Source organism: Canis lupus, chromosome 3 (assembly GCF_003254725.2).
Source record: "Canis lupus dingo isolate Sandy chromosome 3, ASM325472v2, whole genome shotgun sequence".
NCBI classification, from domain to species: Eukaryota; Metazoa; Chordata; class Mammalia; order Carnivora; family Canidae; genus Canis; species Canis lupus.
Genome location: NC_064245.1, coordinates 26,907,211 through 26,928,429, shown reverse-complemented (window position 1 = coordinate 26,928,429; position 21,219 = coordinate 26,907,211).

The following is a 21,219-nucleotide window of genomic DNA, read 5'->3' as shown; positions in this document are numbered from 1 at the left end:
ACTTTCAAACAAGGGGCCTTCCATTTTCATTTTCTTTCTTTCTAAATTTTATTTATTCATGAGACACACAGAGAGAGGCAGAGACACAGGCCGAGGGAGAAGCAGGCTCCCTGCAGGGGAACCTGATGTGAAACTTGATCCCAGGACCCCGGGATCACCATCTGAGCCAAAGGCAGATGCTCAAGGCTGAGCCACCATTTCATTTTCTGCTGGGTTCTGCAGATCATATAGCCGAGCTGAATCTGTGGGCAAGAACCAAATGGGTTTTTTTTGAACATCACACTGACAGTTTCTCAGAGAAACTGTCGAGGAGGAAAAACAGGCCTTCAGAATGCCACGATCCCATTGTGCTTACAGGAGGCTGGAACTAGGACTTGGGTGCTGGGTCCGTCCTCTACAAGGTGCAGCAGTCTTTCTGGGACAGCCTCCCAGTCATTTCTCTGAGTTCTTTCCTTTCCTTTATGGGGTAGTTGGACCCCTTAAACAACAGTAAACTCGAAAGAAACCTCCTCTGCAAATTTTCATAAAATTACAATTCAACAAATACTTGCAAGGCACTCCCTAGGTAAATTATAGCATCGATACGCTAAAGTCTTTTTTTTTTTTCATGTTTCAAAGGCAAGAGTTCTCAGAAATGGGAAGGATAAAGTATATCAATGGTAGGAATGTGTTAATAACACTTTATAAATGGGAAATTAATATATGTGCCATTGAAACCAAATGTTAAGACCTTCATTGAGCAGCTACTGTATCCAAAACACTGTAAGGCTCTGAGAGGACAGAGATAAGTAAGACATGAACTCTATGCTCCGGAGTTTAGAAATCAGATTATCCTGAATAAAGTTAGAGGTGCAAATAAAATATTATGGAACCACAAACCAGGAATGATGCATCCTGTCCAGGAGCAGTGGAAGCTCTCTGTTCAGTCTTCAATGTAAAGAAGGTAATTCAACTTTCAGGTAAAAAAAATCAGACCTCCCTGTTTTGAGGGTTAAAATCCTAAGCCATAAAGCTCGGAGTCTGTATACTGCAATCAGGCATTTAAAATAATCATATACAGCTTGGGACACATGTGTGGCTCAGTCAGTAAAGCATCTAACTCTTGGTTTTGGCTCAGGTCATGATCTCAGGGTCATGAGATCAAGTCCCATATCGAGAGCCCCACATTGGGCTCTGCACTCAGTGCAGAGTCTGCTTGTCCTTCTCCCTCCCCCTCCCCACGTGCTCTCTCGTGCATATGCAAATAAATAAAATATTTAAAATAATCATACACAGAGAATATGGATTACCTGAGTCTTATTTGCAGGGTGGGGAGGGGTGGGTAACGGATGAACATTTTTTGTGGACACATAATGTAGTTAGTTCAGCCTTCTCCCTTATTGCTGCTGTTACATATAACAATTTCATTTGCATTAAAGAGAAATTAAATCTCTCCTCTTAACACTTCTGAATTGAGACAGAAAATAGCATGCCATTGCATCTGATGAGAATCCTTACACACAGGTTTATTTGTGTCTATTTAATACCAATCTTTTATTTTTGCAATTCCTCCCGAGAGTCTGTATTTGCTAGATTGAATTTTAAAACCCCAGTGCTGCTGATTGCACAACCAGGCTGAATGTTGTTCCAGAGAACCACACAGAAAGTTGAAACCTTCAGGAATTATGCCTGGTATGGGTAGTTGGCCCCTGTGCCTTTTTCTGGCTGCTAAAGTGTGTTGTTCAGAGTTCATCAAAATCATAATTTCAGATTCCTACCAGGAAGCATATTATCTGCAAAACATTCACACATGTGTGGGATGACTTGAATCACAGCTTTTTAATGAGTATTCCAGACAATGTTTTCCCTGAAAAAGAAATATTATTTTTCAAAAGATGGACACTAAAAATGGCCTCATCTAGTGACAGTCATGTGAAGTCAGGGGGCCTGATTTTGGCATCAATTTCTATCCCTCATGTATTTCCTAACTTGAAAGCCATGGTGCAAGTTCTAGTAGGATCTTTTTGTCTGGGTGATTAAGAATCTGTGAAATGGTGCTGTCAACAAAGATAAAAGCCTTAGTGATCACTTAGTATGATTATTTGTGAGAAAGTTGAATTAAAGATGCTTGAAGGTCCCTTTCAACTCTAAACTTCAGTAATTTAGTTCTACATTCAGATGTAAAATCCTTTCAGAGGAAAAGCAAATACTCTACAGAAATCAGAAGAGTTAGTTTCTGATTTTGCCTCTAATTAACCATAAGACCATGAGGTAACCATTTTACATTTATTCCTCAACTCATTCACTTATGAAGAGAGAGTTCTTTTACCTCTGAGGTACTGTTATGCTATGTCATATAATAAGCATTTAATAATAGTTAACATTCATGGAGCAATTTCTACATGCCAGAAATTATTTTATGTATCTGACAAAATTCATTTTATCTTCATAATGCTCCATTAGGTACGTACTGTTATGTTCAACTGTTTTCAGAGAGAGAAATTAAGGTACAAAGATGTTAATTAACCTTCCCAAGCTCACCTAGCCAGTAGATGGTAAAAGCAGGATTCAAACCTAGGCCATCTGGGCTCATACTCTTAACCACTATGTCATACTGCTGGTAGCCTTCTAAGCAGTCCATTAAAAATCCTAGTTTTGGGGTGCCTGGGTGGCTCAGCTGGTTAAATGTCTGCCTTCAGCTCAGGTCATGATCCTAGGGTCCCAGGATTGAGCCCTGCATTGGGTTCCCTGCCCAGCAGAAAGCTTGCTTCTCCTTCTCTCTGCCACTCCTTGCTTGTGCTCTCTCTCTCTAGCTCTCTCTGTGTCAAATTTTAAAAATTGAAAATAAATAAGTAAAAATCCTAGTTTTACTCAAAGTGAAGTTATCAATGCCATGATAGCACTATCATTACCTGTTTCAATAATATATTTTTTTTTTAGTATCAGGCTATTAAATAAGTTCCTTAAGCAACTTCTGTATGCCCAGCACACATTGCTAGGCTATCAGAGAATGAAAACGTATGTTCACAATGTTCATTGTTCATGATTTCAGAGGGATAGTTGACAAGGCCTACATACTTGAGGTAATGAGAAGTAATTAGGAATACAATTTTGTCAAGTAGACCACAAGCCTAATGTGGTTTTAGACCAAGGACTTTAGTGTATTGCACTGCTTGGCAAAGGCCTAATGGAAGAGGTGGGACTTTAGCTGACTTTGCAGGAAGGATGGTTGCATTGGATTTAGATTGGCACAGGGAAGGGATTCCACATGGGTTATGCTACATTAGTCAAGTCATAGAGATGAGAATGACTATGGCAAAGAATCTTAAATAAATGGATGATGAATTTGATAATAAGCTGGAAACTTATCAGGTAGAGTGTTGATTGACTCACTTGGGAATCAGAATTGGTGATATTGGATGGCATGGAGATATACAGTTTTGAGAAAGTAAAAAAGAAGAGTAAAAGTCTGAATACGATTATTAACGGATGCACATAGTCATGGATGGAAAGTGAGTGGCCACCATAGGAGGAAGGGTTTTATGAACCCATCAGTTGTATTAAGTGAAGCAAAATGTTGTGGAAAATGAAGTGAGGAGATGCTGGTGAATATTATTAGAAGAAAATCACCTGGCACCCTTGTACTGAGCATGTGAGAAATCAAATTGCAAGACATTGCTGAAGGACGTGGTATTTGGAAAAAGGGCAATTATAAGATCCTCAGGCATATGGCAGATAAAGGAAGGAAAGGAATGGAACAGGAGCAGAAAACTTAAGATCAATGTTTTGAAGGAGATGACAAAGTGAATCTACATACATATGAAGACAAAACTGGCCACTACTGAGCAAAAGTCTGAAGATGTCAGAGAGAAAAATGTCTAGTATCCTATTCCTAGGGTTCTCAGAATTATCCTAAGGAGTTGAAAGGCTGCAATCAGGAGCATGAGCAGTGGAGCTGGCATTGAAAATGAGAGAGGCTTTCTCTCTGACACCAAAGGAAGATTCAAGGAGAGCATGGGACACTGAGTTAGCCTAAACCAGTTACCTTCAAATTTCTCTGTACATTAGAAAACAAATAGTCTGAGAGAGAGATTGGGGCTTCAAAAAGAAAGAGAAAAATTTAGAGGATGTACTGAAAGTTAATAATAAATGAATGGAGGGGCACTTGGATGGCTCAGTCGGTTAAGTGACCAACTCTTGGTTTTGGCTCAGGTCATGATCTCAGGGTCTTGAGATAGAGCCCAGCATCAGCCTCTGTACTCAGCTCAGAGTTTGCTTGGGATTCTTTCCCTCTTCTCACCCTCCCCCTCTATCCATCCTTCCCTGTCCCCCTCCCCCACTTGTGTGTACACACACTCTGTCTCTCATAAATAAATAAATAAATAAATAAATAAATAAATAAATAAATAAACAAACAAACTTTAAAAAAATGGAAGCATTGCTGACAGTTGCAAAGGTCATATTTAAATTAGTATGAAGGAAAAATAAATAAATTAGTGTGAAGGAGACAAATCAAGTGAGAGCCATAGACAGGCTAATATTAGGTGTCCTTTCAATTATTCTTTAAATGTTCAACTTTTTTTTTTTTTAATTAAAATGAAGTTAGCCAGAGAGCATAACAGGATCAGTTTAAATTTTACCAATTGCTTCTGCTTGAAGTCCTATGTGGAGACCTGGGTTCTGGTACCACTTAAAGTTTGGTCCTAAGGATAACAGAAAAGAAGAAGAGGATCCTACAAATTGAAAAAAGATGGAACCAATAGCTTCTGCAGTGGGGATTACCCATCTTTAAGTCTAAATAAGTTAGTACAGTTGTGTGGCTTCCTCCAATGGTCTTTGTTGCCCGGAAGTTTAAATTGAGTCCAGCTTAATTTATTCATTTGGTATCGAGGGTATCAGGCAGTGATATATATTAAAAAGGATTCATTTTGTTCTTCCAGCATAGTGAACCCGATATCTATTTTGTATGAAGAAGAATTAAATGAAACAATAGTAGTACTGTCATCCAACATAGCAATCAAACAGGAAAATTCCATTTTAAAAGTGAAGATAGTAAAGAGTCCGAAAAGGAAATAAGACTTTTATACTTCACTCAAAGTGATAAAGCATCATATACCAGTAGACTGTGATATTATATGCATATTGTAATACCTAGAGCAACTACTAAGAAAAGTATACAAAGAGATATACTCAAAAACACTAAATAAACCTAAGTAGAATTCTAAGAAATGTTAAGGCAAAAAAAACTGCACAAACGTTCATAGCAGCTTTACTCATGATTGCCAAAAATTAGAAAAAAAACAAATATCCTTCAATAGGTAAACAAACTGGCTCATCCTTACTCCACAACAAAAAGAAATGAACTATTGATATACATAACTTGGGTGAATCTAGAGGCAATTATGCTGAGTGGAAAAAAAAATTTCAAAAGGCCAAATAGTGTATGATCCTATTTCTATAATATTCTTGAAATAACAAGAGATGAAAAACAGATTAGTGGTTACCAGAGGTTAGGGTTGAAGGTGATGGGGTGGGTGTGGCCACAAAGAGCTCAAGTGCCTTGTAGTGATGAAATGACTTTGTATTTTGATTGTGGTGGTGGTTCCTCAAATCTGCATGTGATAAAATTACATAGAACTATATACAAACAGGTACGTGCAAATGAGCGCATATAAAACTAGTGAAATCTGAAAGGCTTCATGGATTGTACCAATGTTAATTTCCTGGGTTTTATATTGTATTGTAGTTAAGCAAGATGTTAGCTTTAGGGAAAATAGTGTAAAGAGTATACAGAGGCTCCCTGTACATTTGTTTCACAACTTTGTATGAGTCTTTACTTACCTGAAAATAAAAAGTTATTTTAAGGATTTATGATGTAATGGTGTGTGATGCAAAAAATTAGAACAAAAAATATCCAGAACCCTCAACCAAATGGCAGCTAAAACTGTGGACCATCTGCCTTCATGGACCTTTATATTTAGGACATCTTTTCATCAGCAGGGTGATGCCTTTTAAATGTTTTCCCAGAAGTGGTGTTGAGCTATGTTCAGCTGACCACATGGCTCTCCATGATCAATAATGATGAATAAGGATGGACAAGGAGCCTTGCAGGACACAATCTCAGCACCGGATGAACTCCCCTATACAACTGGGATTGAGTCAACTTTGGTAATCATTGGAACTTCTATATGACATACAAATAATCCAGCAGCCTCTATTTTGGCTAAAGATATATTTTTAGAGCTATTTTTTTTAAAAAAAAGCAACGTATAAAATTGCACATAGTCGATCCAATGGAGGAAATATAAATTTGTATATGTATATAAATTTATATATGCACATATAAGTATACATACATTATATTGTTACATATAATTATATTCAATATAACTGTTATAATAATAAAATTACATTTAATATAATTACATATTTCCTGTAATTATATTACATATAACCATATATATAATTTTTATATGCATATGAACTCCTTTTTGTTTCCTCCATTGAATTAGCCCAATTTACTAGGTGTAAAAAAAACAAACATTAAATTCACATGCATCATTTTTTATAGTAGTAATTAAAAGTTATAAAGTACCATCTTCATGAGTGTCTTAAAATGATGCATAAAATAATCTTAGTTACTTCCAGAACTTAAGTCATTCATGATGTTGTGAAGTCTTTAGGGAGCTGCATTAACTTTTCCAGATTAATAGGCTACCCTTCACAGTGAAGGACAAATAAATCTACCTTGTAAAATGGTGCCATCTGGATAAGCAGGGGTTCATTTGAAGGATTCTTTTCTTTAGACATAAGTTGTTTTAAACAGCAAACCCACTAGCATTTAAAAATAGCCCATGTATATAAATTCTATCTATAAACACTATCAGTTGTATAAAATGATACATACCTGGTCTGATGCCCTACTTCATGGAGTCTCCTCTTGAAATAACTATTACTTACATCAATGTTTTAAATGTTATATTTGCAGGCTAGAAGGAATTACTGTGTATTCTGAGTAATGGAAGTGAATTAGGAAGAGGAAAGGACAGAGTACAATGAATTTGAAATGGTGTCACAGGACAATTTTACATGTGTGTATTGTCCACAGCTCTTGAAATTTTTGTTCCCCGTATTCATCAGGGGGCTGAGGCAACAACATTACAACCAAACTAAAAGGTAATATTGAGTAAGTATACGGAAGAACGGAATATATGTTGACTACTTGACAAAATGTCCTAATGTAAATAATTGTGAATTCTTTTTAACTTTGTATTATTGTATCTACTCACACCATATGGTTGCCCAGACATGAAGTTGAACTGGTCTTCTACCTCAAATCCAGGGGCTAAGTCTTACATCTCCCACAGCCAAGAAGCACATCATAGATACTCAGAGTTGATGGAGTTCCCCAAAAGGGGACACAAAACATGTTCAACTATTAAAAGAAGCAACCTTTGAAAGAGCAGAAATTTCTTCTTCAGTTTCCAGTGTCTCAAACTCATTCATTGCATCTCATCACAATGTCCACCCCTTCTTTGCTTTTTTTTTTTAAGATTTATTTATTTATTTTGGAAGGAGGTAGTGGAAGAGAGAGAGAGAGTCCTAAGCAGGCTTCACACTGAGTGTGGAGGCCGGTTTGGAACTCAGGACAGGTCTCAATCTCACAACCCTGAAATCACGACCTGAGCAGAAACCAAGAGCCAGATGCTTAACCAACTGCACCACCCAGGTGCTCCCATGTCCAGCTCTTCTTGTAGTGGTTTCTTCTGACTTTCTATCTTTCCACTGCATCTTCTCTCCACTTCTGGAACTCTTTTCCTTTTGTTGGCCTCAGTCTCTACAAGGCATATCCTACTGCCAGCTTCCCAGTACTTCATGCCTTCTATTAATGCCATCACAGCCTTCCATTCTGCCCCTCTGATTCCATCATAAGAATGAGGGAGCAAGACTGTTATGTGAATAAATGTGGTTTATGTGTCTTTCCCCTTCTTTTTTGGAGTAAATAATTGACTTTGAACTCTCATGCAAAACTAACTAAATACTGAAGACTAACAGGTTAGAGGAAGGTGAGCAAGGCAAGTCTAGAGAGGATTCTCTTGGGCATATTTCCAGTGTGGAACAGTGACTCAGTATGAATATCCAGGGTAGTGCTTCCAAGAAATGTATGTGTGTGCAGTGGTGGGTGGAAGAAGGGTTACAAGGCAGGAATTGTGGTAGAAGCTTCCTCAGGCAAAGAAAATATTCTCAGAGGGTCTCCACTTTGAAGAAAAAAATTCTCTTCTCTCTGATCTTTTTACATGTAGATGTATTCATTATGTATATGGACTTGTTTTTAAAATAGTGTATTTTAAATACATTCAACTTTAAAATAATTTGTACTTGCAGATATGGCCAACAGTTTACAAAAATTAAAAGAAACCAGTTGACTGTTTATCTGATCCATAAGTATCTTCCCTCTATTTGGATTTCATAAACCAAATGGTGTTTTCAAATTGGCAAATATAGTTGCAATTCTGTTGAACATATTTTTTCATGGAAAATGTTATGAGAACAAAAACAACATCTTAGAGGTGCCCGTCAATACATATTTTCCTTGCAATTGCTATGTATTTGTTTCTGTATCTTAGAAATACCTGAAGAGAAAGTTGGGTAACAGAATTAGCATTAGCATTCTTGAATTTCTCCTCACAATAACTTTAGGCATAGTATTATACTCATTTTATAGTTATATCCCTTTCAATCCAGCAAACATTTAGAGTCTACTAAATGCTGGCACAGGTAATACCAAGATAAATAAGATGTCATTTTTACTACTGAATGGCTTACATCAGAGAAGGTAAGCATATGACATACATTCTGTGCAGTTTGTGCTTTTGGGAGCACAAATTCATAAATTCAGGATATTTATGAGACTATAGGGAAAGGATAATTCACCCATCTGCAGAGGTCTTGCAGATGAAGCAGTGTCAGGCAAGCACCCATTGGAGGCAGCTGGCCAGGAAGGAGTTCCCAGGAGAGATAACAGCTCCAGTAAAGACATGGACCAGAACCTACTGAATGAGAGAAGATATTTACAAATAAAATATCTGATAAAGAGTTAGTATCAAAAATATAAAGAACTTATACAACTCAACATCTAAAAAACAAATAATTCAATTAAAAGTAGACAGAAGACATGAACAGACATTTTTCCAAAGAAGACAGAGACATGGCAAACAGACACATGAAAAGTTGCTTAACATCCCTCATCATCAGGAAAATGCAAATCAAAACTACAATGAGATATCACTTCACACCTGTCAGAATGGCTAAAATCAAAAACACAAGAAGTAAATGTTGGAAAGGATGTGGAGAAATAGGAACCCTCAAGCACTGTTGGTAGGAATGCAAACTGTATATATATATATATATATATATGTATATATATATATATATATACATATATATATACACACACACACACACACAAAATTACAATAGAATATTACTCAGCCATAAAAAAGAATGAAGTCTTGCAAATTGCAACAACATGTTCGGAGCTAGAGAGTATAAAGCTAAGGGAAATAAGTCAGAGAAAGACAAATACAGTATGATCTCATTCATTTGTTGAATTTAAGAAACAAGACAAAGAAAGAAAGAAAAAAAAGAAAGAAACAACCCCCTAAACTGACTCTTAACTATAGAGAATAAACAGAGGGTTACCAGAGAGGAGGTAAGAGGGGATGGATGAAAGAGGTGAAGGGGATGAGGAGTACACTTATCATGATGAGCTCTGAGTTATATAAGGAATTGTTGAATCACTATCTTGTACATCTGAAATGAATACAATGCTGTATGCTATCTATGCTGGGATTAAAATCTTAAAAATAAAATAAAATAAGAATAGGGAAAGAATAAGGAAATACTATGTTGAGGCCTGAGACTTATGTATAACTCAACTTTTCAGGAGGGTAAATTGAGCAGTGGAATAATGATGAGAAAAAAGACTACAGATATAGTCAGAAGCCTATGTAGCCACACTAAGGAATTTGGACTTGGAAGCACCAAGGGTTAAATACCTTCCTTGTCCTGAAAAGTGATTACATGAGTACTTTTACTCAGTAACATTAATTTGGGAAATACTTGAATAACATTATTTGAAAAGTGCATGTTATAATCCTACTTTCAATATTTTGGGGGGCACCTGGGTGGCTCAGATGGTTAAGTGTCTGCCTTTGGCTCAGGTCATAATCCCAGGGTCCTAGGATCAAGCCTGACGTTGGGCTCTCTGCTGAGCAAGGAGTCTGCTTCTTCCTCTGCCTACCCCCACCCCTACCCCTGCTCACGCTCTCTTTCATATGAATAAAATCTTTAAAAATATATATTCTATGAACTTTGAGTCTATTAATTAGACATCTTACACTCTGCTATTTTATACCATACCATGCACTCTGTTTGGTTTTGTTAACTGTCATTAATATTAAAATAGCAAACTGACCAACATTTGATACTGGGCTTACATCAGTAAGTAATGGTGGGTACTGGTGGGTACTCCAAAGCAGGCACTCTACTTTTTGAGCATCCAGCCACTGGCTTCAGTAGCTACCTGACATAGTATGGTTCTGAGACCAGACCTTCACATCAAGGGCATTTCTACCAAGGTACATCTGCTGGGCCTGGTGGGAGCAGAGTTCTTTCCCAATCCTGCCATAGCAGACTGACATCCCCTCGGTGGAGGTCAGGGGAAACCCGTTGCTAAGGATGACCCTGTTGCCCCTAAACCATTAGCATTTCCCAAAGAGGAACAGAGCCCCAAGAACCATGCCCTCTGTCGTATTTAGCAGTAGTACTGCCTCAGGAGGGCTGAGAACACTTCTAGATGACCTCATGTTCTGTCCTAATATGAATGGTCTTTATCCTTTTTTGCCAAGTCACTTAAATAGAGAGGGTGCAGAGAAAGTCAACTATAATCGCTCGGTGCAGAGCAGAGAGCACATTTTATATTCAAGAATAAATTGTCCAAGCAATAAATGTCATTCGGGTGAGTCCTGTAACGAGACAGGAGAGAAAAACATCAGACGGTCGAGGAAACTCCAGGAGAGAAAAGAAAGCTCAAGAACTGCATGAAAGAACATTAAGATTTTATAGATTTAGAAAGACTCCTGAACAAAATTGCATTGATGGTGCTGGAAAGCTGAACCAGTACATACCCCTACCACAGGGGGTGGGTGGAGGGACTATTTAGTGCAATGAAAGTTCATGTCAAACAGTTTATTTCATTTTCCTCTTTAAAATTTTTTATTAAATGTCTCAATTTTTATTATAAGAACAAAGAATGTAATTTTTTTCAGTAATAATAAGAATGTTTGTGTTTTAAACTTCCATACGAATGCACGTTAAGCACTGGGTTTAACTCCTGGGATAGAGAACCCAAGGTGGATATTACCAGGAGAGGGATATGGAAGGGGCTTCAGTAATTAGCAATAATCAACTTAGCTGAGCAGTGGGACCAAATGTTTGTTGTATTATTCTTTATATCTCTGTCTGTGCCTGAGCATTTTATATACATTTAAAAAGTGGATTAGAGCTTCAGGCAATATTTAGGGAAAGGAGAGAGGGAGCAAGAAAGGGATCAGAGGGGCAGAGGAGGAGACAAAGAGAAGAAGTAAGGGAAAGATAAAAAAAAAAAAAAGAGGGATCCCTGGGTGGCGCAGCGGTTTGGCGCCTGCCTTTGGCCCAGGGCACGATCCTGAAGACCCAGGATCGAATCCCACGTCAGGCTCCCGGTGCATGGAGCCTGCTTCTCCCTCTGCCTGTGTCTCTGCCTCTCTCTCTCTGTGTGACTATCATAAATAAATAAAAATTTAAAAAAAAAAAAAAAGAGAGACTTGAAGGGATGGTTTTGAACCTACAAGAGCTCTTCGCCTCCATGCTGTTTGCTGGTGGTTTGCCTTATTGACTACTGCCCTCAGGGAATAAGTCTCTTGGCCAATTCTCACCACAGGAGCTCCAGTGCCTGCCCATGGCATCCTGATTTCTACAACCAAGGCACAAAAGCAGTTCTTCCAAAGGCAAAAAGAGAAATGAAAAAGAAAGGGGGGAAAAAGAAAAGGAAAGGACAGCAGATGTAGCTCCTTCGAGAAGGAAAGAAAAAACAATGAACACGTGTGTAAATGAACCTAAAGCCACTTTAACTACTCCCCTTTGGGGACAGATACAGATGCCTCAGCCAAGTTCAAAATGAAATCCCATATCCCTCCAGACCCTTTTCTTGCCTTTGCTGTGTAATTTACGTGCAAGTTGTCTGCATAGTTAATCTTCCACTGTAGCATCTGGTATTTATCATCAGAAACAGATTCAGGGGAGATTCTGGAGAAGCTCTTCATCTATTGTGGGTTTTAAACATTTCTCTATAAGTCTATTCCCTTAATTGTTAAAAGTGCAGCTGAGCACAGGGCAATGTGTAATAGGAAGTAGGGGACACCCTTGTAGATAGGTGAAGATAAAGAGGACTAAATTTTTTAGCTAGAAGGACTTTGAAAATCTTCCAGTTCAGCTCCCTGATTTTTGACATATGGCAGGGAGCTTTCACCAGGAACACTAGCCACAGTGGCTCAGCTAAAAGTGGAATCCAGGTTTTCTGAAGGGTCATTTAGGGTTGCCGTAAGGTTTTATTTTTTTCCCCAAATGGAGAATATGGAAAGGTTTTATTAGATGATCCATTTTAAAGCCATAACTAAGATGTAAATGATATTGTTTGTTCAGTAAATGGGATCAGCACTGCACTGGACTGGCCTGAGTCAGGACTCTGCCTTCTGGGCAGGTGCTTTCAAATGTTGGTAATGGAAACTCTCTTGGTGTTCCCTCTCCAGGTGCAGATCTGAGATCCTGCCAGGTGCATCATGCAGGCTAGATCTTTGCAGGACATTGGGTTGGACCCTTCTTCCTTCTCATCTATGAGAGTCTTCCCTTCTCTGTAGCCTGTAGATTTGATTTAGAAATTGAGAAAAATCTAGATATAAACAAATAGATGAAAGTTTAGAGAAGCGTTTGCCCACACAAGCAAAGCTTCAGCTCTTAGCATTTTGCAACTGTGATAAGTGAAAAAATAAAAACCAATTTAAAATTAGAATAATGATTAGAGGACAGAAATGACAGTAATCAGACAAAGTTCATCTCGGTAAGTTGCACTTGATATATTTTGGAGTAAGGTAGGTTTTCCTTATTTTTGTTGTTGTTGTTGTTAAAGATTTTATTTATTTATTCATGAGAAACACACACACAGATAGAGAGAGAGAGAGAGAGAGAGAGAGAGAGAGAGGCAGAGACACAGGCAGAGGGAGAAGCAGGCTCCATGCAGGGAGCCTGACATGGGACCCGATCCCGGGTCTCCAGGATCAGGCCCTGAGCCGAAGGCAGGTGCTAAACCACTGAGCCACCCAGGATCCCGGTTTTCCTTGTTCATTTCCTGAGGTCCTTTTGTGTACATTTATTTTAGAAAATCCAGAAAGTACTATAAATGTCTTCACTTTTACTGTAATATTCTCTAGCTTTCCCACTATTGGCAAAAATCATGGATTATGGATTTCTCAAAGTTTAGCAGCTTATATAATTCCATGTGTAATAAAAATAAGTAACATTAGAGGTTAATTTAATTAGTGAATTTGCAGTTACCTGAATTAACTATCCTTTAAAATGTAATTACCAGACATGACAATTTTGTGGTTAAATTAAGTCATTCACAATATATTTTAATGTACTTTTAAACCACTAAATACCTTAAACTTTATATAGAAAGAGCCTTGGGACGCCGGGGTGGCTTAGTGGTGGAGCATCTGCCTTCGGCTCAGGGCATGATCCTGAGTCCCAGGATTGAGTCCTGCAGGGAGCCTGCTTCTCCCTCTGCCTGTGTCTCCACCTCTCTGTGTGTCTCTGATGAATAAACAGGTAAAATCTTAAAAAAAAAAAAAAAAAAAAAAAAAGAAGGAAAGAAAGAACCTGGCCTAGACGGATGAACACTAGCTGTGAATTCTAGCGAGTTGGAGCTGGCCACATGTCGGCCTGAGCAGTTCACTTTACTTCTCTGCGTTCTAGGGTTCTGATTTGTGTAGAGGAGGCACTGATGGCTCCTCTACCTGGCCGGTGGAGCGTTGTAAGACTCCAGAGGGCTAGTGCATGGTGGAGATGTTTATGACCTGGAACACTGTGCACAAGTATATGTTTTGTTTGTAGCATTGTTCTTGAAGTAAAGGGTTATGTATACATTTTGGTTTTCCTGAAAAGTGATGGTTTCAGAAAAGGAATTGGGGAAACTTTTTTCTCATAGCTATAGAATATCAAGAGGTTTCACTTCCACAAGTTGGTCGGTTCCCTCTGTTCCAATTCTTTTTGGAATGAGACCTGTTCCTCAGATTCTCTGTGTCCACTCGTGGTCAGATTGGACACTGCTCCCCTCACTGGATCTGCTGGCAAATGTCTGAAGTGGGAATGGCCAAGGAAGGAGTCTCACTATTGTCACAAGAGCTGCCTAAGAATAAAAGAGGCATGCCAATCATTCATTCAGCAAATATTTAGTGGGTACCAGCTATGTGCTGGGCACTCTTCAGGGTGCTTGGGGTGCATAAATAAATAAAAGAGGCAAAAATTCTTTCTTCTGTGCTGCTTCTATTCCTGAATATGTGGCCCAAGACATCAAAATCCTGGAAGGATCAGATAGGAGGGTGAGTGGGTGATGCCCAGTGAACAACAGGAGGTGTTCATCCTCTTTCATAATTTCATAGCCCATAAACATACACAGATCCAGACTTGATCTGGATGTGTGATTGGCTACTAGCAGGGAGTAATTAAGCTTATCCTTTCTTATGAATTTACCAGGCATATAAAGTGACATGGTTAAAAAGGACTAAATTAATTTAATGCTAGTAACTTTTTCTAACTTTCTGGTATTTACTGTCAGTTCTTACTTGTCCCAACCATGCCCAATAGTAGCTTTGTGGACATTGAAAGATCAGCATTCATGCTGCTCTGAGTCAGCAAAACCAGAGCTGAGTGCAGGGGCATCCTGTGCCTCCTGAAATTAGTTTGTACCATGAAGCCAGATGGCTAGTGTTCAAAGTCAGCTTCCCACCCCCACCCCGAAGCAGGCATCCCTCCTCTGTCTGTTATGTGTGCCCTATCTGTAGGACACACCTGTTACCCAGATGCTGATCCTCAGTCAGATTCTATCTCGAGACTAGAATCCTGTCAATTGACACAGCTCTTGGGGTCCATTTGTTTCAGGGGCCCAACTTGTCTGTGAATCAAATTGAAACCCAAGAATTGATGAGAGGCTCAGAGTAAGGCAATAGCAGAACTTCATCCAGCATGCAGATCTTCTGATACCAGCCCTGGGCCCATACACATATCACATATTCACATATTTTATGGAAGACAAATATTATGTTTTGGGTCTTACTGTCATTTTTCTTCTGGTGATGTGGATGGTATGTTGAGTTTTGTCCGAGATTGACAGTATCAATTATTCATATTCTCAATTCATAGCTACTTAGCTTTATTTTGAGAGTGAAGAAGGCCATAGATGCACTTGCAAGAAAAGAAAATGTAAGACCCTGATTTGTGTATTTAAGGAAAGATCTCATTACAAACTGAACCCAGGTCCAGAGTACATGTGGCAGCAGAGTTTAAGAGCATTAAAGCATTGATTATCATATCACAGATATGCCAACAAAAATCAGACTGGCATAATTTTCAGAGAAGAAACTAAAGATACATGCAAGTTGTGTTCAGAGTAATATAGTCTTTGTGAACAATAATTAGCTTGTTTATGTACTATGTTAAAAACAATTCTTACCAGTGAGCATCTTCTAACTAAAATCAGTGACTTAAGTTAAGACATAAAAGTGTTCTCCCAGTGAAAAACTAAGGCAAATGTCTCCATCTAAGGTAGGGTTGCCAGGCAAAATACTAGACGCCCAGTTAAAGTTGAATTTCATGTGAATAACAAATAATGTTTATATTAGTAAAAACCTTAAATTTAACTCCGCTTCCTGTATTTTTATTTGATAAATATGGAAACCATAATCTGAGGGGCAAATTTCGTTTCCAAACACTGCTCCTGCATAAAACCAAAGGATACAATGGCAAATTAATTTGGAAAATAATTAAATACAATTTCAAATCTTCCTGAAGGCAGGGTTTCTCAACATTGGCGCTACTGACATTTGAGGCTGGGTAATTCTTTGTAGTAGGGGCTGTCCTGGCATTGTAGGATGTTTAGCAGCATCTGTGCCCTCTATCCCCTGGGTGTCAATAACATCCCCTAGCTGTAACAACCAGAAATATTTCCAGACATTGCTAAATGTCCCCTGGGACCCAAAATTGTCTCTGGCAGAGGACCACTGTTTTGAGGGAAGAAGCTTATTTATGAGTAAGTATGGCGCATGTATTTTTTAGTAGAGAACTAGCCTGTCCTGGTCTTGAAGAAAGAAAAGAAAAGCCATATTTTATATAGTTTTCATTCTAAAGCATCCGGGGAGAGACACTAATGGAGAACTGATGGAAAGTGGTTGAGGAGTTGAAGAGCTGGTAAGACGTGGGATTTTTTTTTTGCAATCTGAGGCTCTGTGAGAGAAGCTTGTTTCCTCTTTGAGAAAAAGGCAGCAGAAAGGACTTCTGAGAGGGCTCAGTTTCCCAATGTAGCCTTCATCCAGGCTCTGAAAGAACAGTTAGTACTGAGTCTGCTGATTTCTGGAAAAGGAGTGTTGTATTTGGATAGCAATAATTGAAATTCCAACCTAGACCACCTAGCTGAATAATCATGTGTGTGTCCAAAAAAATCAAATTACCAAGAGATGTGTTGAGAACCAAAGTGGGGAAATCTATTTACTGTTTGATCTTCAGAAAACATTTTGAGAGGGAATTTTGCTATGGTGTTGTTGCTTCTGTTTTCCCCCAAGAAAACATATGAATTTAGTTTGCTGGCTAAGCCAAGAAAGTAATGTGGTTACACATATTATAGAGAATTTTTGAAAGAATTAACCTTTCAAGCTTTTGTGGCTCTAATTACTGTTCTTTGGTGTACATAGAGATTCACTAATCATTCCTTCCTCCAAAGAATTTTCAGCATAATCCTATTTTCCACTCAAGTTCTACAGGATTGCCAGATTGGAGTGAAAAATCAAATCAACTTCCAGTGAAGAGAGACTCAAGAGCACAGTGGTTCAAACAAAATTCCAAAGAGAATACATGAGCTTCTTATTCTGCTTTTATTAATTTGAAATTTTCAGTTTCATATTTTGTGAGGATAGTGCAAAAAGTGTCTTTTGATTGAGTCATTCGAACTAAATTTAGGGGACAAATATCCCCCTATAATGTTCTTTTTTTTAAAAAGTTAGGTCAAGGCAGTTCTGCTCTAAGTATGAAGCACCTCAATTCTGGTCTACAGATCTTTCTTTAGATAAACAATATACACATTGCCTGAAGGTGCAGCAAAGACCCATTGCCCTTAAGATGAAGTCTTGAATCCTTCCTGCAGTCTATAAGGTCATAAATTTTTTTTTTAATTTATTTATTATAGTCACAGAGAGAGAGAGAGAGAGGCAGAGACACAGGCAGAGGGAGAAGCAGGCTCCATGCACCGAGAGCCCGACGTGGGATTCGATCCCGGGTCTCCAGGATCGCGCCCTGGGCCAAAGGCAGGCGCCAAACCGCTGCGCCACCCAGGGATCCCTATAAGGTCGTAAATTATCGGACTGGAGCTGATCACACTTTCTCCAACTCCTAGGGTATAGGCTAAACTGCTCTAACATAGAGATCCCAAAGTAGAGTGGCTCAAATAAGATCATATTTAATTATTCTCTCACATAATGGATTAGAATCATACAGGTGTTCAGTGGCCCAAGGTTCGTGGGGATCTTGATCAGTGAGGTGATCCAGTGACCAGGTATTCTTTATCTAGTTGCTCCTCTACCTTATAAGGCATTCTCCCCACCCACATGGCCAAAGCTCACTCACCAGCACTCTCTCTGTAGAAAGAGAATGCTTTCTTCTCAGCCATAGAAAGATGGGCAGAGTGTCAGGTAAAAAGCTTTCTTTTAAAGATGTGTCGCAGGTGGGTTTCCTAGGAAACAGATTCTGAGATGGAGATCAGCATGCAAGAGGTTGGTTAGGGAATACTCCTGAGATGGACAGCTGTAGGAGGAGAGGAAGGAAGCAGAATTGAGCAAGAGAGAAATCAGGCTGCAGGACAGTCATAACAAGGTTTCAATTGACCTTCTAGAGAGTCCTGAAGCTGAGACAGCTGTTCAGAGGTGGAATGGAAACTTGAGCCTTTGTATTCTTGACCAGTTATCAGCTGTGAGCTGCTTTAGGCAGAGGACATGACCTTGGAAGAGATAGCTCTTTTAAGTCGAGGCAATTCCTAAAGAGCCCTGTCAGCCAACAACCATGGCAGGGCAGGGCAGTCATCAGGACACAGTGTGATCTAGGAGTTGCACAAATCCCTTCTACTTGCAGCTTTTATCTAGAAGGGCCACCAGAATTACAAAAGAGGCTGGGAAATATAGCCTTTAGCTAAGAGGCCATGTGCCTAGTTATGACTAAAAGGAAGAATGGAAGAATGGATATTGGAGAACAATCACAAGAGGAAAGGAAATCACTGCTTGAGTTTGTTCTGCTTATTGACTATTTTAGATCAAAAACTATTTCGTGGAGGAAGTTACCTGCAAAGCACAGAGGCAGAAAGAGAACTAAAAATGGGGCAAGAACAACAGAGGTTGCTTATACCCAGTGATGTTCTTTAAATAGTGAGGACTACACCAAACTTAGCTAGATTTTGGAATGAGCCAGAGATGGATTCCCCAGAGCTCTGCAGGAAGAGATTCCTGGAGGCACAGGTCCAGTCTATTTCCCCAAGCCCCAGGGAGAACCAAATAAAGCAGTATTTTCATGAAGGCCCCTACTTTGGACTCTACGTAGAGCCACCTATGGGATTAGATCCTTTTCTGAGACCTGCTACACACCTCACTTAATGTAGAGGATAAAGTACACTGAAATACGGTGCTGATTCTACAAAGAATCTAGCAATTGTCATGATCCAAATCAGGCACAAATCAGATAGTACTAATATAAATGTACCACTTTCTGCTAGGGTACTTGGATTTTTAACATAATAATGGTGTGGAAAAGAAGGAGACTACGAAAAGCTCAAGTGTCCGCCCCTTCTGCCCTTTCCGAACAAAGTAGCCAGACCGGTTACTGTGACTAATTGGAACAAGGATTGGAATCCAAAATTAAAGCTGCCACCATAGGCTGCACATAAGGAGATGAGCAACCTCTAAAGAAGCCTAGTAATAAAGTCTCACAGTAACAGAGCTGCATGAGATAGCAGGGGACTAAACAACCGACTGATCCCCTTGTGCAGTTGGAATAAGACAAAGGAGGAGCCAGTATGCAGTAACAGGAAAGTCATGGAGTCAACTATGGAGACCAAAACAGAGTGAGTATGAGGGACCCGAAGTCTGACTTCAAAATGGCTGATGACTCCTGGAAGTATTCCTCTCTCCTCATCCTCTCCCACACACCCAGGGCTGGAATTCAGGGCACTTCTTAGCTGCATGCAGGCAGGTCTATGGCAATCCTCAAAATGAGCCAAGTTTCTGCTCGCCCCCACCAAAAAAATGTTTCATTTCTTAAATCCAGAGGGGTGTTGCCAGGATTCTGCATACCGATAGTTTAAGAATAAAGTGATAATTGCCATAAAGAGCACAACTTTGAGCCCCATCTATGTCCACCTCTGGGATTTAGCCTTAGCCAAGTACATGTGGTAGGAGGTAGTGATGGCTTGCTCTACGTGTATTTGTACCAGGCTGTATAGGATAAAGATTAAGAAAGCAGTCTCTAGAATTCTGCAGATCTGGGTTTATTTTTTTTAATATTTTATTTATTTATTCATGAGAGAGAGACAGACAGACAGACAGAGACAGAGACACAGGCAGAGGGAGAAGCAGGCTCCATGCAGTGAGCCTGACGTGGGGCTCGATCCGGGGTCTCCAGGATAGGCCCTGGGCTGAAGGTAGCGCTAAACCGCTGAGCCACCGGGCTGCCCCAGATCTGGGTTTAAACTTCACTTTTGCCACATATTTGCTATGTGGCCTTGAAAAAGTCATGTATCCTGTTTAAGCTTCCATTTCCTCGTTTGCAAAATAAGGATGTAAAGATAGTATCTGCTTCACAGGGCCCCTGTAAGAATTAAGTGGGGTAAAATTAGCTCTTGGCACAGGGCCTAGAATGTAGTGAGCACCCCAAAAATGACAGCTGTAATAGTAGCTATCCCATAAATAATATTCCTTGACATAAATTTACCTTAAAGTAAGAAGAAAGTCAACTTGACCCAGTTTAAAAAAAAAAAAAAACACTCAAAAGGAGTGAATCTGAATACAGTTTGGTGTGCCCTGCTCTTAGCTCTGTTTCCTGGCCCACCTTCCCAGCAATTCATCATCAAATTCCACGTGGAGGTAGGATTATAAGTAAATTATGAAAAGAGCTGTTTCATTAAAAACTCATTAAGGCTTTGAGGTACAAGGCAGCGTGTCTTTGGCACCACCACAAACTCCTACGAGACACACACACACATATATATATATATATATATTCCACCTGACTGGGGAGCGGGGGCAAGGGGAGAGGTAATCCCCCAAACTTACCTGCAACGTGCTGCACGGCTTTGGAATCTCACAGGATCTGAAGCATCAGAGGTGATACCCAGCAAATGTGACCGATTTTTCTGGCAGACATGACTGTATTCCCTAGGCTGATGTGACGACAGTATCCAGTAGGCATCAGTATGGCTCCCAACAGACATTACAATGATCTCCAGCAGACATGATTGCAGTGGCCAGCAGACGTGACAATGGTCCCTAGCAGACATGGTGGTATCTCTGAAAGAAGCATAGTGGTGCTCTGTGGATGCAGCAGGACCCTTGGAAGTCTCAACAGTATGAGGCTGGTGGAGACCAGGCGGCGCTGGGCCCCAAGACTGTGGGATCGGCCAGTGGTGGGTGGGGAGGGAGGAAGAAAATGGCTGACACCAGGGAGCAGCTGCTAGTATTAACTCAGGAACATGTGCAGGGATAGCCCAAGGTAGAGAAATGTGGGTAGGAGGGAAGTGGAAAAGAGACTCTGAGGTGAGCTGTAGTGAAGAACACAGGCAAGGAGGTATGGCGCATGCTTCTATTATCTGGGATCCCTGTAAGAGTCAAATGA